Source organism: Lactuca virosa, chromosome 1 (assembly GCF_052849685.1).
Source record: "Lactuca virosa cultivar CGN04683 chromosome 1, Lactuca_virosa_CGN04683_v6, whole genome shotgun sequence".
NCBI lineage: Eukaryota > Viridiplantae > Streptophyta > Magnoliopsida > Asterales > Asteraceae > Lactuca > Lactuca virosa.
This window is the reverse complement of record NC_136426.1, coordinates 264,289,547-264,301,999: the sequence shown is the minus strand read 5'-3', so window position 1 is coordinate 264,301,999 and position 12,453 is coordinate 264,289,547. Positions and strand designations below refer to the sequence as shown.

Below are 12,453 nucleotides of genomic sequence, written 5' to 3'. Positions count from 1 at the left end.
AATACGAAAACCATGAACCATGAAGCGGAGGCCACCCGAGCATAGAAATAGCAAGAAAGAATAAAAAAACAAAAAAAAAACCGCACGTAAAATCTAAAAAAACGCAAACGGGCAAACGAAAAAGGGGGGTGCAACACGAGGACTTCCCAGGGGGTCACCCATCCTAGTACTACTCTCGCCCAAGCACGCTTAACTGCGGAGTTCTGATGGGATCCGGTGCATTAGTGCCGGTATGATCGCACGCGAAATATTATCCATGCTTATTGCTTTTATGTCTTAAAAGACGCAGAACCTCCTTTGTTTTCGTACGCGAGGCGTGGGACCCACGTGACCGATCGGCTCCGTTGCAAAAATACGAAAACCATGAACCATGAAGCGGAGGCCACCCGAGCATAGAAATAGCAAGAAAGAAAAAAAAAACAAAAAAAAACCGCACGTAAAATCTAAAAAAACGCAAACGGGCAACGAAAAAGGGGGGTGCAACACGAGGACTTCCCAGGGGGTCACCCATCCTAGTACTACCCTCGCCCAAGCACGCTTAACTGCGGAGTTCTAATGGGATCCGGTGCATTAGTGCTGGTATGATCGCACCCGAAATACTATCCATGCTTATTGCTTTTATGTCTTAAAAGACGCAGAACCTCCTTTGTTTTTGTACGCGAGGCGTGGGACCCACGTGACCGATCGGCGCCGTTCCAAAAATACGAAAACCATCAACCATGAAACGGAGGCCACCCGAGCATAGAAATAGCAAGAAAGAAAAAAAAAACAAAAAAAAAACCGCACGTAAAATCTAAAAAAACGCAAACGGGCAAACGAAAAAGGGGGGTGCAACACGAGGACTTCCCAGGGGGTCACCCATCCTAGTACTACTCTCGCCCAAGCACGCTTAACTGCAGAGTTCTGATGGGATCCGGTGCATTAGTGCCGGTATGATCGCACCCGAAATATTATCCATGCTTATTGCTTTTATGTCTTAAAAGACGCAGAACCTCCTTTGTTTTCGTACGCGAGGCGTGGGACCCACGTGACCGATCGGCTCCGTTGCAAAAATACGAAAACCATGAACCATGAAGCGGAGGCCACCCGAGCATAGAAATAGCAAGAAAGAAAAAAAAACAAAAAAAAAACCGCACGTAAAATCTAAAAAAACGCAAACGGGCAACGAAAAAGGGGGGTGCAACACGAGGACTTCCCAGGGGGTCACCCATCCTAGTACTACTCTCGCCCAAGCACGCTTAACTGCGGAGTTCTGATGGGATCCGGTGCATTAGTGCTGGTATGATCGCACCCAAAATACTATCCATTCTTATTGCTTTTATGTCTTAAAAGACGCAGAACCTCCTTTGTTTTCGTACGCGAGGCGTGGGACCCACGTGACCGATCGGCTCCGTTCCAAAAATACGAAAACCATGAACCATGAAGCGGAGGCCACCCGAGCATAGAAATAGCAAGAAAGAAAAAAAACAAAAAAAAACAGCACGTAAAATCTAAAAAAAAACGCAAACGGGCAACGAAAAAGGGGGGTGGAACACGAGGACTTCCAAGGGGGTCACCCATCCTAGTACTACTCTCGCCCAAGCACGCTTAACTGCGGAGTTCTGATGGGATCCGGTGCATTAGTGCTGGTATGATCGCACCCGAAATATTATCCATGCTTATTGCTTTTATGTCTTAAAAGACGCAGAACCTCCTTTGTTTTCGTACGCGAGGCGTGGGACCCACGTGACCGATCGGCTCCGTTCCAAAAATACGAAAACCATGAACCATGAAGCGGAGGCCACCCGAGCATAGAAATAGCAAAAAAGAAAAAAAAACAAAAAAAAACCGCACGTAAAATCTAAAAAAACGCAAACGGGCAACGAAAAAGGGGGGTGCAACCCGAGGACTTCCCAGGGGTCACCCATCCTAGTACTACTCTCGCCCAAGCACGCTTAACTAAGGAGTTCTAATGGGATCCGGTGCATTAGTGCTGGTATGATCGCACCCGAAATACTATCCATGCTTATTGCTTTTATGTCTTAAAAGACGCAGAACCTCCTTTGTTTTCGTACGCGAGGCGTGGAACCCACGTGACCGATCGGCTCCGTTCCAAAAATACGAAAACCATGAACCATGAAGCGGAGGCCACCCGAGCATACAAACAGCAAGAAAGAAAAAAAACAAAAAAAAACCGCACGTAAAATCTAAAAAAACGCAAACGGGCAAACGAAAAAAGGGGGTGCAACATGAGGACTTCCCACGGGGTCACCCATCCTAGTACTACTCTCGCCCAAGCACACTTAACTGCGGAGTTCTGATGGGATCCGGTGCATTAGTGCTGGTATGATCGCACCCGAAATACTATCCATGCTTATTGCTTTTATGTCTTAAAAGACGCAGAACCTCCTTTGTTTTCGTACGCGAGGCGTGGGACCCACGTGACCGTTCCTCTCCGTTCAAAAAATACGAAAACCATGAACAATGAAACGGATGCCACCCGAGCATAGAAATAGCAAGAAAGAAAAAAAAAAAAAAAACCGCACGTAAAATCTAAAAAAACGCAAACAGGCAACGAAAAAGGGGGGTGCAACACGAGGACTTCCCAGGGGTCACTCATCCTAGTACTACTCTCGCCCAAGCACGCTTAACTGCGGAGTTATGATGGGATCTGGTGCATTAGTGCTGGTATGATCGCACCCGAAATACTATCCATGCTTATTGCTTTTATGTCTTAAAAGACGCAGAACCTCCTTTGTTTTCGTACGCGAGGCGTGGGACCCACGTGACCGATCGGCGCCGTTCCAAAAATACGAAAACCATCAACCATGAAACGGAGGCCACCCGAGCATAGAAATAGCAAGAAAGAAAAAAAAACAAAAAAAAAACCGCACGTAAAATCTAAAAAAACGCAAACGGGCAACGAAAAAGGGGGGTGGAACACGAGGACTTCCAAGGGGGTCACCCATCCTAGTACTACTCTCGCCCAAGCACGCTTAACTGCGGAGTTCTGATGGGATCCGGTGCATTAGTGCTGGTATGATCGCACCCGAAATACTATCCATGCTTATTGCTTTTATGTCTTAAAAGACGCAGAACCTCCTTTGTTTTCGTACGCGAGGCGTGGGACCCACGTGACCGATCGGCGCCGTTCCAAAAATACGAAAACCATCAACCATGAAACGGAGGCCACCCGAGCATAGAAATAGCAAGAAAGAAAAAAAAACAAAAAAAAAACCGCACGTAAAATCTAAAAAAACGCAAACGGGCAAACGAAAAAGGGGGGTGCAACACGAGGACTTCCCAGGGGGTCACCCATCCTAGTACTACTCTCGCCCAAGCACGCTTAACTGCGGAGTTCTGATGGGATCCGGTGCATTAGTGCCGGTATGATCGCACCCGAAATATTATCCATGCTTATTGCTTTTATGTCTTAAAAGACGCAGAACCTCCTTTGTTTTCGTACGCGAGACGTGGGACCCACGTGACCGATCGACTCCATTGCAAAAATACGAAAACCATGAACCATGAAGCGGAGGCCACCCGAGCATAGAAATAGCAAGAAAGAAAAAAAAAACAAAAAAAACACCGCACGTAAAATCTAAAAAAGCACAAACGGGCAACGAAAAAAGGGGGTGCAACACGAGGACTTCCCAGGGGGTCACCCATCCTAGTACTACTCTCGCCCAAGCACGCTTAACTGCGGAGTTCTGATGGGATCCGGTGCATTAATGCTGGTATGATCGCACCCGAAATACTATCCATGCTTATTGCTTTTATGTGTTAAAAGACGCAGAACCTCCTTTGTTTTCGTACGCGAGGCGTGGGACCCACGTGACCGATCGGCTCCGTTCCAAAAATACGAAAACCATGAACCATGAAGCGGAGGCCACCCGAGCATAGAAATAGCAAGAAAGAAAAAAAAACAAAAAAAAACAGCACGTAAAATCTAAAAAAAACGCAAACGGGCAACGAAAAAGGGGGGTGGAACACGAGGACTTCCCAGGGGGTCACCCATCCTAGTACTACTCTCGCCCAAGCACGCTTAACTGCGGAGTTCTGATGCGATCCGGTGCATTAGTGCTGGTATGATCGCACCCGAAATATTATCCATGCTTATTGCTTTTATGTCTTAAAAGACGCAGAACCTCCTTTGTTTTCGTACGCGAGGCGTGGGACCCACGTGACCGATCGGCTCCGTTCCAAAAATACGAAAACCATGAACCATGAAGCGGAGGCCACCCGAGCATAGAAATAGCAAAAAAGAAAAAAAAAACAAAAAAAAACGGCACGTAAAATCTAAAAAAACGCAAACGGGCAACGAAAAAGGGGGGTGCAACCCGAGGACTTCCCAGGGGTCACCCATCCTAGTACTACTCTCGCCCAAGCACGCTTAACTAAGGAGTTCTCATGGGATCCGGTGCATTAGTGCTGGTATGATCGCACCCGAAATACTATCCATGCTTATTGCTTTTATGTCTTAAAAGACGCAGAACCTCCTTTGTTTTCGTACGCGAGGCGTGGGACCCACGTGACCGATCGGCTCCGTTCCAAAAATACGAAAACCATGAACCATGAAGCGGAGGCCACCCGAGCATACAAACAGCAAGAAAGAAAAAAAACAAAAAAAAACCGCACGTAAAATCTAAAAAAACGCAAACGGGCAAACGAAAAAGGGGGGTGCAACACGAGGACTTCCCAGGGGGTCACCCATCCTAGTACTACTCTCGCCCAAGCACGCTTAACTGCGGAGTTCTGATGGGATCCGGTGCATTAGTGCTGGTATGATCGCACCCGAAATACTATCCATGCTTATTGCTTTTATGTCTTAAAAGACGCAGAACCTCCTTTGTTTTCGTACGCGAGGCGTGGGACCCACGTGACCGATCCTCTCCGTTCCAAAAATACGAAAACCATGAACAATGAAACGGATGCCACCCGAGCATAGAAATAACAAGAAAGAAAAAAAAAACAAAAAAAAACCGCACGTAAAATCTAAAAAAACGCAAACAGGCAACGAAAAAGGGGGGTGCAACACGAGGACTTCCCAGGGGTCACCCATCCTAGTACTACTCTCGCCCAAGCACGCTTAACTGCGGAGTTATGATGGGATCTGGTGCATTAGTGCTGGTATGATCGCACCCGAAATACTATCCATGCTTATTGCTTTTATGTCTTAAAAGACGCAGAACCTCCTTTGTTTTCGTACGCGAGGCGTGGGACCCACATGACCGATCGGCGCCGTTCCAAAAATACGAAAACCATCAACCATGAAACGGAGGCCACCCGAGCATAGAAATAGCAAGAAAGAAAAAAAAAACAAAAAAAAAACCGCACGTAAAATCTTAAAAAACGCAAACGGGCAAACGAAAAAGGGGGGTGCAACACGAGGACTTCCCAGGGGGTCACCCATCCTAGTACTACTCTCGCCCAAGCACGCTTAACTGCGGAGTTCTGATGGGATCCGGTGCATTAGTGCCGGTATGATCGCACCCGAAATATTATCCATGCTTATTGCTTTTATGTCTTAAAAGACGCAGAACCTCCTTTGTTTTCGTACGCGAGGCGTGGGACCCACGTGACCGATCGGCTCCGTTGCAAAAATACGAAAACCATGAACCATGAAGCGGAGGCCACCCGAGCATAGAAATAGCAAGAAAGAAAAAAAAACAAAAAAAAAACCGCACGTAAAATCTAAAAAAACGCAAACGGGCAACGAAAAAGGGGGGTGCAACACGAGGACTTCCCAGGGGGTCACCCATCCTAGTACTACTCTCGCCCAAGCACGCTTAACTGCGGAGTTCTAATGGGATCCGGTGCATTAGTGCTGGTATGATCGCACCCGAAATATTATCCATGCTTATTGCTTTTATGTCTTAAAAGACGCAGAACCTCATTTGTTTTCGTATGCGAGGCGTGGGACCCACGTGACCGATCGGCGCCGTTCCAAAAATACGAAAACCATCAACCATGAAACGGAGGCCACCCGAGCATAGAAATAGCAAGAAAGAAAAAAAAAACAAAAAAAAACCGCACGTAAAATCTAAAAAAACGCAAACAGGCAACGAAAAAGGGGGGTGCAACACGAGGACTTCCCAGGGGTCACCCATCCTAGTACTACTCTCGCCCAAGCACGCTTAACTGCGGAGTTATGATGGGATCTGGTGCATTAGTGCTGGTATGATCGCACCCGAAATACTATCCATGCTTATTGCTTTTATGTCTTAAAAGACGCAGAACCTCCTTTGTTTTCGTACGCGAGGCGTGGGACCCACGTGACCGATCGGCGCCGTTCCAAAAATACGAAAACCATCAACCATGAAACGGAGGCCACCCGAGCATAGAAATAGCAAGAAAGAAAAAAAAAACAAAAAAAAACCGCACGTAAAATCTAAAAAAACGCAAACGGGCAAACGAAAAAGGGGGGTGCAACACGAGGACTTCCCAGGGGGTCACCCATCCTAGTACTACTCTCGCCCAAGCACGCTTAACAGCGGAGTTCTGATGGGATCCGGTGCATTAGTGCCGGTATGATCGCACCCGAAATATTATCCATGCTTATTGCTTTTATGTGTTAAAAGACGCAGAACCTCCTTTGTTTTCGTACGCGAGGCGGGGGACCCACGTGACCGATCGGCTCCGTTGCAAAAATACGAAAACCATGAACCATGAAGCGGAGGCCACCCGAGCATAGAAATAGCAAGAAAGAAAAAAAAACAAAAAAAAAACCGCACGTAAAATCTAAAAAAACGCAAACGGGCAACGAAAAAGGGGGGTGCAACACGAGGACTTCCCAGGGGGTCACCCATCCTAGTACTACTCTCGCCCAAGCACGCTTAACTGCGGAGTTCTAATGGGATCCGGTGCATTAGTGCTGGTATGATCGCACCCGAAATACTATCCATGCTTATTGCTTTTATGTCTTAAAAGACGCAGAACCTCCTTTGTTTTCGTACGCGAGGCGTGGGACCCACGTGACCGATCGGCTCCGTTCCAAAAATACGAAAACCATGAACCATGAAGCGGAGGCCACCCGAGCATACAAACAGCAAGAAAGAAAAAAAACAAAAAAAAACCGCACGTAAAATCTAAAAAAACGCAAACGGGCAAACGAAAAAGGGGGGTGCAACACGAGGACTTCCCAGGGGGTCACCCATCCTAGTACTACTCTCGCCCAAGCACGCTTAACTGCGGAGTTCTGATGGGATCCGGTGCATTAGTCCTGGTATGATCGTACCCGAAATACTATCCATGCTTATTGCTTTTATGTCTTAAAAGACGCAGAACCTCCTTTGTTTTCGTACGCGAGGCGTGGGACCCACGTGACCGATCCTCTCCGTTCCAAAAATACGAAAACCATGAACCATGAAACGGATGCCACCCGAGCATAGAAATAGCAAGAAAGAAAAAAAAAACAAAAAAAAACCGCACGTAAAATCTAAAAAAACGCAAACAGGCAACGAAAAAGGGGGGTGCAACACGAGGACTTCCCAGGGTTCACCCATCCTAGTACTACTCTCGCCCAAGCACGCTTAACTGCGGAGTTATGATGCGATCTGGTGCATTAGTGCTGGTATGATCGCACCCGAAATACTATCCATGCTTATTGCTTTTATGTCTTAAAAGACGCAGAACCTCCTTTGTTTTCGTACGCGAGGCGTGGGACCCACGTAACCGATCGGCGCCGTTCCAAAAATACGAAAACCATCAACCATGAAACGGAGGCCACCCGAGCATAGAAATAGCAAGAAAGAAAAAAAAAACAAAAAAAAAAACCGCACGTAAAATCTAAAAAAACGCAAACGGGCAACGAAAAAGGGGGGTGCAACACGAGGACTTCCCAGGGGGTCACCCATCCTAGTACTACTCTCGCCCAAGCACGCTTAACTGCAGAGTTCTAATGGGATCCGGTGCATTAGTGCTGGTATGATCGCACCCGAAATACTATCCATGCTTATTGCTTTTATGTCTTAAAAGACGCAGAACCTCCTTTGTTTTTGTACGCGAGGCGTGGGACCCACGTGACCGATCGGCGCCGTTCCAAAAATACGAAAACCATCAACCATGAAACGGAGGCCACCCGAGCATAGAAATAGCAAGAAAGAAAAAAAAAACAAAAAAAAAACCGCACGTAAAATCTAAAAAAACGTAAACGGGCAAACGAAAAAGGGGGTGCAACACGAGGACTTCCCAGGGGGTCACCCATCCTAGTACTACTCTCGCCCAAGCACGCTTAACTGCAAAGTTCTGATGGGATCCGGTGCATTAGTGCTGGTATGATCGCACCCGAAATACTATCCATTCTTATTGCTTTTATGTCTTAAAAGACGCAGAACCTCCTTTGTTTTCGTACGCGAGGCGTGGGACCCACGTGACCGATCGGCTCCGTTCCAAAAATACGAAAACCATGAACCATGAAGCGGAGGCCACCCGAGCATAGAAATAGCAAGAAAGAAAAAAAACAAAAAAAAACAGCACGTAAAATCTAAAAAAAACGCAAACGGGCAACGAAAAAGGGGGGTGGAACACGAGGACTTCCAAGGGGGTCACCCATCCTAGTACTACTCTCGCCCAAGCACGCTTAACTGCGGAGTTCTGATGGGATCCGGTGCATTAGTGTTGGTATGATCGCACCCGAAATATTATCCATGCTTATTGCTTTTATGTCTTAAAAGACGCAGAACCTCCTTTGTTTTCGTACGCGAGGCGTGGGACCCACGTGACCGATCGGCTCCGTTCCAAAAATACGAAAACCATGAACCATGAAGCGGAGGCCACCCGAGCATAGAAATAGCAAAAAAGAAAAAAAAACAAAAAAAAACCGCACGTAAAATCTAAAAAAACGCAAACGGGCAACGAAAAAGGGGGGTGCAACCCGAGGACTTCCCAGGGGTCACCCATCCTAGTACTACTCTCGCCCAAGCACGCTTAACTAAGGAGTTCTAATGGGATCCGGTGCATTAGTGCTGGTATGATCGCACCCGAAATACTATCCATGCTTATTGCTTTTATGTCTTAAAAGACGCAGAACCTCCTTTGTTTTCGTACGCGAGGCGTGGGACCCACGTGACCGATCGGCTCCGTTCCAAAAATACGAAAACCATCAACCATGAAACGGAGGCCACCCGAGCATAGAAATAGCAAGAAAGAAAAAAAAACAAAAAAAAAACCGCACGTAAAATCTAAAAAAACGCAAACGGGCAACGAAAAAGGGGGGTGGAACACGAGGACTTCCAAGGGGGTCACCCATCCTAGTACTACTCTCGCCCAAGCACGCTTAACTGCGGAGTTCTGATGGGATCCGGTGCGTTAGTGCCGGTATGATCGCACCCGAAATATTATCCATACTTATTGCTTTTATGTCTTAAAAGACGCAGAACCTCCTTTGTTTTCGTACGCGAGGCGTGGGACCCACGTGACCGATCGGCTCCGTTGCAAAAATACGAAAACCATGAACCATGAAGCGGAGGCCACCCGAGCATAGAAATAGCAAGAAAGAAAAAAAAACAAAAAAAAAACCGCACATAAAATCTAAAAAAACGCAAACGGGCAACGAAAAAGGGGGGTGCAACACGAGGACTTCCCAGGGGGTCACCCATCCTAGTACTACTCTCGCCCAAGCACGCTTAACCGCGGAGTTCTAATGGGATCTGGTGCATTAGTGCTGGTATGATCGCACCCGAAATACTATCCATGCTTATTGCTTTTATGTCTTAAAAGACGCACAACCTCCTTTGTTTTCGTACGCGAGGCGTGGGACCCACGTGACCGATCGGCGCCGTTCCAAAAATACGAAAACCATCAACCATGAAACGGAGGCCACCCGAGCATAGAAATAGCAAGAAAGAAAAAAAACAAAAAAAAACAGCACGTAAAATCTAAAAAAAACGCAAACAGGCAACGAAAAAGGGGGGTGGAACACGAGGACTTCCAAGGGGGTCACCCATCCTAGTACTACTCTCGCCCAAGCACGCTTAACTGCGGAGTTCTGATGGGATCCGGTGCATTAGTGCTGGTATGATCGCACCCGAAATATTATCCATGCTTATTGCTTTTATGTCTTAAAAGACGCAGAACCTCCTTTGTTTTCGTACGCGAGGCGTGGGACCCACGTGACCGATCGGCTCCGTTCCAAAAATACGAAAACCCTGAACCATGAAGCGGAGGCCACCCGAGCATAGAAATATCAAAAAAGAAAAAAAAACAAAAAAAAACCGCACGTAAAATCTAAAAAAACGCAAACGGGCAACGAAAAAGGGGGGTGCAACCCGAGGACTTCCCAGGGGTCACCCATCCTAGTACTACTCTCGCCCAAGCACGCTTAACTAAGGAGTTCTAATGGGATCCGGTGCATTAGTGCTGGTATGATCGCACCCGAAATACTATCCATGCTTATTGCTTTTATGTCTTAAAAGACGCAGAACCTCCTTTGTTTTCGTACGCGAGGCGTGGGACCCACGTGACCGATCGGCTCCGTTCCAAAAATACGAAAACCATGAACCATGAATCGGAGGCCACCCAAGCATACAAACAGCAAGAAAGAAAAAAAACAAAAAAAAACCGCACGTAAAATCTAAAAAAACGCAAACGGGCAAACGAAAAAGGGGGGTGCAACAAGAGGACTTCCCAGGGGGTCACCCATCCTAGTACTACTCTCGCCCAAGCACGCTTAACTGCGGAGTTCTGATGGGATCCGGTGCATTAGTGCTGGTATGATCGCACCCGAAATACTATCCATGCTTATTGCTTTTATGTCTTAAAAGACGCAGAACCTCCTTTGTTTTCGTACGCGAGGCGTGGGACCCACGTGACCGATCCTCTCCGTTCAAAAAATACGAAAACCATGAACAATGAAACGGATGCCACCCGAGCATAGAAATAGCAAGAAAGAAAAAAAAAACAAAAAAAAACCGCACGTAAAATCTAAAAAAACGCAAACAGGCAACGAAAAAGGGGGGTGCAACACGAGGACTTCCCAGGGGTCACTCATCCTAGTACTACTCTCGCCCAAGCACGCTTAACTGCGGAGTTATGATGGGATCTGGTGCATTAGTGCTGGTATGATCGCACCCGAAATACTATCCATGCTTATTGCTTTTATGTCTTAAAAGACGCAGAACCTCCTTTGTTTTCGTACGCGAGGCGTGGGACCCACGTGACCGATCGGCGCCGTTCCAAAAATACGAAAACCATCAACCATGAAACGGAGGCCACCCGAGCATAGAAATAGCAAGAAAGAAAAAAAAACAAAAAAAAAACCGCACGTAAAATCTAAAAAAACGCAAACGGGCAACGAAAAAGGGGGGTGGAACACGAGGACTTCCAAGGGGGTCACCCATCCTAGTACTACTCTCGCCCAAGCACGCTTAACTGCGGAGTTCTGATGGGATCCGGTGCATTAGTGCTGGTATGATCGCACCCGAAATACTATCCATGCTTATTGCTTTTTTTGTCTTAAAAGACGCAGAACCTCCTTTGTTTTCGTACGCGAGGCGTGGGACCCACGTGACCGATCGGCGCCGTTCCAAAAATACGAAAACCATCAACCATGAAACGGAGGCCACCCGAGCATAGAAATAGCAAGAAAGAAAAAAAAAACAAAAAAAAAACCGCACGTAAAATCTAAAAAAACGCAAACGGGCAAACGAAAAAGGGGGGTGCAACACGAGGACTTCCCAGGGGGTCACCCATCCTAGTACTACTCTCGCCCAAGCACGCTTAAATGCGGAGTTCTGATGGGATCCGGTGCATTAGTGCCGGTATGATCGCACCCGAAATATTATCCATGCTTATTGCTTTTATGTCTTAAAAGACGCAGAACCTCCTTTGTTTTCGTACGCGAGACGTGGGACCCACGTGACCGATCGGCTCCATTGCAAAAATACGAAAACCATGAACCATGAAGCGGAGGCCACCCGAGCATAGAAATAGCAAGAAAGAAAAAAAAACCAAAAAAAAACCGCACGTAAAATCTAAAAAAACGCAAACGGGCAACGAAAAAGGGGGGTGCAACACGAGGACTTCCCAGGGGGTCACCCATCCTAGTACTACTCTCGCCCAAGCACGCTTAACTGCGGAGTTCTGATGGGATCCGGTGCATTAATGCTGGTATGATCGCACCCGAAATACTATCCATGCTTATTGCTTTTATGTCTTAAAAGACGCAGAACCTCCTTTGTTTTCGTACGCGAGGCGTGGGACCCACGTGACCGATCGGCTCCGTTCCAAAAATACGAAAACCATGAACCATGAAGCGGAGGCCACCCGAGCATAGAAATAGCAAGAAAGAAAAAAAACAAAAAAAAACAGCACGTAAAATCTAAAAAAAACGCAAACGGGCAACGAAAAAGGGGGGTGGAACACGAGGACTTCCCAGGGGGTCACCCATCCTAGTACTACTCTCGCCCAAGCACGCTTAACTGCGGAGTTCTGATGGGATCCGGTGCATTAGTGCTGGTATGATCGCACCCGAAA

The 12,453-nt window shown here is 47.0% G+C and overlaps 36 non-coding genes across 36 annotated transcripts; all 36 read right to left on the bottom strand.

The window, feature by feature from the left end:
- Positions 1-125: 125 nt before the first annotated feature.
- Positions 126-244, bottom strand: LOC145136411 (5S ribosomal RNA). Its single transcript, XR_013720444.1, has one exon. It is a non-coding gene; the product is annotated as a 5S ribosomal RNA (ribosomal RNA).
- Positions 245-474: 230 nt separating this feature from the next.
- On the bottom strand, positions 475-593 carry LOC145152385 (5S ribosomal RNA). The gene has a single exon (XR_013732905.1). It is a non-coding gene; the product is annotated as a 5S ribosomal RNA (ribosomal RNA).
- A 232-nt stretch (positions 594-825) lies between these two features.
- LOC145155614 (5S ribosomal RNA) lies at positions 826-944 on the bottom strand. Its single transcript, XR_013736045.1, has one exon. It is a non-coding gene; the product is annotated as a 5S ribosomal RNA (ribosomal RNA).
- A 230-nt stretch (positions 945-1,174) lies between these two features.
- LOC145152327 (5S ribosomal RNA) lies at positions 1,175-1,293 on the bottom strand. The gene has a single exon (XR_013732850.1). It is a non-coding gene; the product is annotated as a 5S ribosomal RNA (ribosomal RNA).
- Positions 1,294-1,523: 230 nt separating this feature from the next.
- Positions 1,524-1,642, bottom strand: LOC145147349 (5S ribosomal RNA). The gene has a single exon (XR_013728257.1). It is a non-coding gene; the product is annotated as a 5S ribosomal RNA (ribosomal RNA).
- A 229-nt stretch (positions 1,643-1,871) lies between these two features.
- LOC145149714 (5S ribosomal RNA) lies at positions 1,872-1,989 on the bottom strand. Its single transcript, XR_013730565.1, has one exon. It is a non-coding gene; the product is annotated as a 5S ribosomal RNA (ribosomal RNA).
- A 229-nt stretch (positions 1,990-2,218) lies between these two features.
- LOC145146222 (5S ribosomal RNA) lies at positions 2,219-2,337 on the bottom strand. The gene has a single exon (XR_013727166.1). It is a non-coding gene; the product is annotated as a 5S ribosomal RNA (ribosomal RNA).
- Positions 2,338-2,563: 226 nt separating this feature from the next.
- LOC145150676 (5S ribosomal RNA) lies at positions 2,564-2,681 on the bottom strand. Its single transcript, XR_013731484.1, has one exon. It is a non-coding gene; the product is annotated as a 5S ribosomal RNA (ribosomal RNA).
- A 230-nt stretch (positions 2,682-2,911) lies between these two features.
- On the bottom strand, positions 2,912-3,030 carry LOC145147348 (5S ribosomal RNA). The gene has a single exon (XR_013728255.1). It is a non-coding gene; the product is annotated as a 5S ribosomal RNA (ribosomal RNA).
- Positions 3,031-3,261: 231 nt separating this feature from the next.
- LOC145152516 (5S ribosomal RNA) lies at positions 3,262-3,380 on the bottom strand. Its single transcript, XR_013733049.1, has one exon. It is a non-coding gene; the product is annotated as a 5S ribosomal RNA (ribosomal RNA).
- Positions 3,381-3,611: 231 nt separating this feature from the next.
- Positions 3,612-3,730, bottom strand: LOC145154285 (5S ribosomal RNA). The gene has a single exon (XR_013734763.1). It is a non-coding gene; the product is annotated as a 5S ribosomal RNA (ribosomal RNA).
- Positions 3,731-3,960: 230 nt separating this feature from the next.
- LOC145147967 (5S ribosomal RNA) lies at positions 3,961-4,079 on the bottom strand. Its single transcript, XR_013728865.1, has one exon. It is a non-coding gene; the product is annotated as a 5S ribosomal RNA (ribosomal RNA).
- Positions 4,080-4,309: 230 nt separating this feature from the next.
- On the bottom strand, positions 4,310-4,427 carry LOC145150163 (5S ribosomal RNA). Its single transcript, XR_013730989.1, has one exon. It is a non-coding gene; the product is annotated as a 5S ribosomal RNA (ribosomal RNA).
- Positions 4,428-4,656: 229 nt separating this feature from the next.
- Positions 4,657-4,775, bottom strand: LOC145152326 (5S ribosomal RNA). Its single transcript, XR_013732849.1, has one exon. It is a non-coding gene; the product is annotated as a 5S ribosomal RNA (ribosomal RNA).
- Positions 4,776-5,005: 230 nt separating this feature from the next.
- On the bottom strand, positions 5,006-5,123 carry LOC145150042 (5S ribosomal RNA). The gene has a single exon (XR_013730873.1). It is a non-coding gene; the product is annotated as a 5S ribosomal RNA (ribosomal RNA).
- A 232-nt stretch (positions 5,124-5,355) lies between these two features.
- On the bottom strand, positions 5,356-5,474 carry LOC145152515 (5S ribosomal RNA). The gene has a single exon (XR_013733048.1). It is a non-coding gene; the product is annotated as a 5S ribosomal RNA (ribosomal RNA).
- Positions 5,475-5,704: 230 nt separating this feature from the next.
- On the bottom strand, positions 5,705-5,823 carry LOC145153663 (5S ribosomal RNA). Its single transcript, XR_013734160.1, has one exon. It is a non-coding gene; the product is annotated as a 5S ribosomal RNA (ribosomal RNA).
- Positions 5,824-6,053: 230 nt separating this feature from the next.
- Positions 6,054-6,171, bottom strand: LOC145150041 (5S ribosomal RNA). The gene has a single exon (XR_013730872.1). It is a non-coding gene; the product is annotated as a 5S ribosomal RNA (ribosomal RNA).
- A 231-nt stretch (positions 6,172-6,402) lies between these two features.
- LOC145135986 (5S ribosomal RNA) lies at positions 6,403-6,521 on the bottom strand. The gene has a single exon (XR_013720156.1). It is a non-coding gene; the product is annotated as a 5S ribosomal RNA (ribosomal RNA).
- Positions 6,522-6,751: 230 nt separating this feature from the next.
- On the bottom strand, positions 6,752-6,870 carry LOC145153662 (5S ribosomal RNA). The gene has a single exon (XR_013734159.1). It is a non-coding gene; the product is annotated as a 5S ribosomal RNA (ribosomal RNA).
- A 229-nt stretch (positions 6,871-7,099) lies between these two features.
- LOC145147229 (5S ribosomal RNA) lies at positions 7,100-7,218 on the bottom strand. Its single transcript, XR_013728138.1, has one exon. It is a non-coding gene; the product is annotated as a 5S ribosomal RNA (ribosomal RNA).
- A 230-nt stretch (positions 7,219-7,448) lies between these two features.
- On the bottom strand, positions 7,449-7,566 carry LOC145151204 (5S ribosomal RNA). The gene has a single exon (XR_013731972.1). It is a non-coding gene; the product is annotated as a 5S ribosomal RNA (ribosomal RNA).
- Positions 7,567-7,798: 232 nt separating this feature from the next.
- On the bottom strand, positions 7,799-7,917 carry LOC145136445 (5S ribosomal RNA). Its single transcript, XR_013720468.1, has one exon. It is a non-coding gene; the product is annotated as a 5S ribosomal RNA (ribosomal RNA).
- A 231-nt stretch (positions 7,918-8,148) lies between these two features.
- Positions 8,149-8,267, bottom strand: LOC145145095 (5S ribosomal RNA). Its single transcript, XR_013726086.1, has one exon. It is a non-coding gene; the product is annotated as a 5S ribosomal RNA (ribosomal RNA).
- Positions 8,268-8,496: 229 nt separating this feature from the next.
- LOC145149646 (5S ribosomal RNA) lies at positions 8,497-8,615 on the bottom strand. The gene has a single exon (XR_013730500.1). It is a non-coding gene; the product is annotated as a 5S ribosomal RNA (ribosomal RNA).
- A 229-nt stretch (positions 8,616-8,844) lies between these two features.
- LOC145149713 (5S ribosomal RNA) lies at positions 8,845-8,962 on the bottom strand. The gene has a single exon (XR_013730564.1). It is a non-coding gene; the product is annotated as a 5S ribosomal RNA (ribosomal RNA).
- Positions 8,963-9,192: 230 nt separating this feature from the next.
- LOC145147789 (5S ribosomal RNA) lies at positions 9,193-9,311 on the bottom strand. Its single transcript, XR_013728679.1, has one exon. It is a non-coding gene; the product is annotated as a 5S ribosomal RNA (ribosomal RNA).
- A 230-nt stretch (positions 9,312-9,541) lies between these two features.
- On the bottom strand, positions 9,542-9,660 carry LOC145146416 (5S ribosomal RNA). Its single transcript, XR_013727362.1, has one exon. It is a non-coding gene; the product is annotated as a 5S ribosomal RNA (ribosomal RNA).
- Positions 9,661-9,889: 229 nt separating this feature from the next.
- On the bottom strand, positions 9,890-10,008 carry LOC145147347 (5S ribosomal RNA). Its single transcript, XR_013728254.1, has one exon. It is a non-coding gene; the product is annotated as a 5S ribosomal RNA (ribosomal RNA).
- Positions 10,009-10,237: 229 nt separating this feature from the next.
- On the bottom strand, positions 10,238-10,355 carry LOC145149712 (5S ribosomal RNA). The gene has a single exon (XR_013730563.1). It is a non-coding gene; the product is annotated as a 5S ribosomal RNA (ribosomal RNA).
- A 229-nt stretch (positions 10,356-10,584) lies between these two features.
- Positions 10,585-10,703, bottom strand: LOC145144786 (5S ribosomal RNA). The gene has a single exon (XR_013725788.1). It is a non-coding gene; the product is annotated as a 5S ribosomal RNA (ribosomal RNA).
- Positions 10,704-10,933: 230 nt separating this feature from the next.
- LOC145150675 (5S ribosomal RNA) lies at positions 10,934-11,051 on the bottom strand. Its single transcript, XR_013731483.1, has one exon. It is a non-coding gene; the product is annotated as a 5S ribosomal RNA (ribosomal RNA).
- A 230-nt stretch (positions 11,052-11,281) lies between these two features.
- On the bottom strand, positions 11,282-11,400 carry LOC145147346 (5S ribosomal RNA). Its single transcript, XR_013728253.1, has one exon. It is a non-coding gene; the product is annotated as a 5S ribosomal RNA (ribosomal RNA).
- Positions 11,401-11,633: 233 nt separating this feature from the next.
- Positions 11,634-11,752, bottom strand: LOC145144101 (5S ribosomal RNA). The gene has a single exon (XR_013725119.1). It is a non-coding gene; the product is annotated as a 5S ribosomal RNA (ribosomal RNA).
- Positions 11,753-11,982: 230 nt separating this feature from the next.
- Positions 11,983-12,101, bottom strand: LOC145154283 (5S ribosomal RNA). Its single transcript, XR_013734762.1, has one exon. It is a non-coding gene; the product is annotated as a 5S ribosomal RNA (ribosomal RNA).
- A 229-nt stretch (positions 12,102-12,330) lies between these two features.
- Positions 12,331-12,449, bottom strand: LOC145144960 (5S ribosomal RNA). Its single transcript, XR_013725957.1, has one exon. It is a non-coding gene; the product is annotated as a 5S ribosomal RNA (ribosomal RNA).
- Positions 12,450-12,453: the final 4 nt, after the last annotated feature.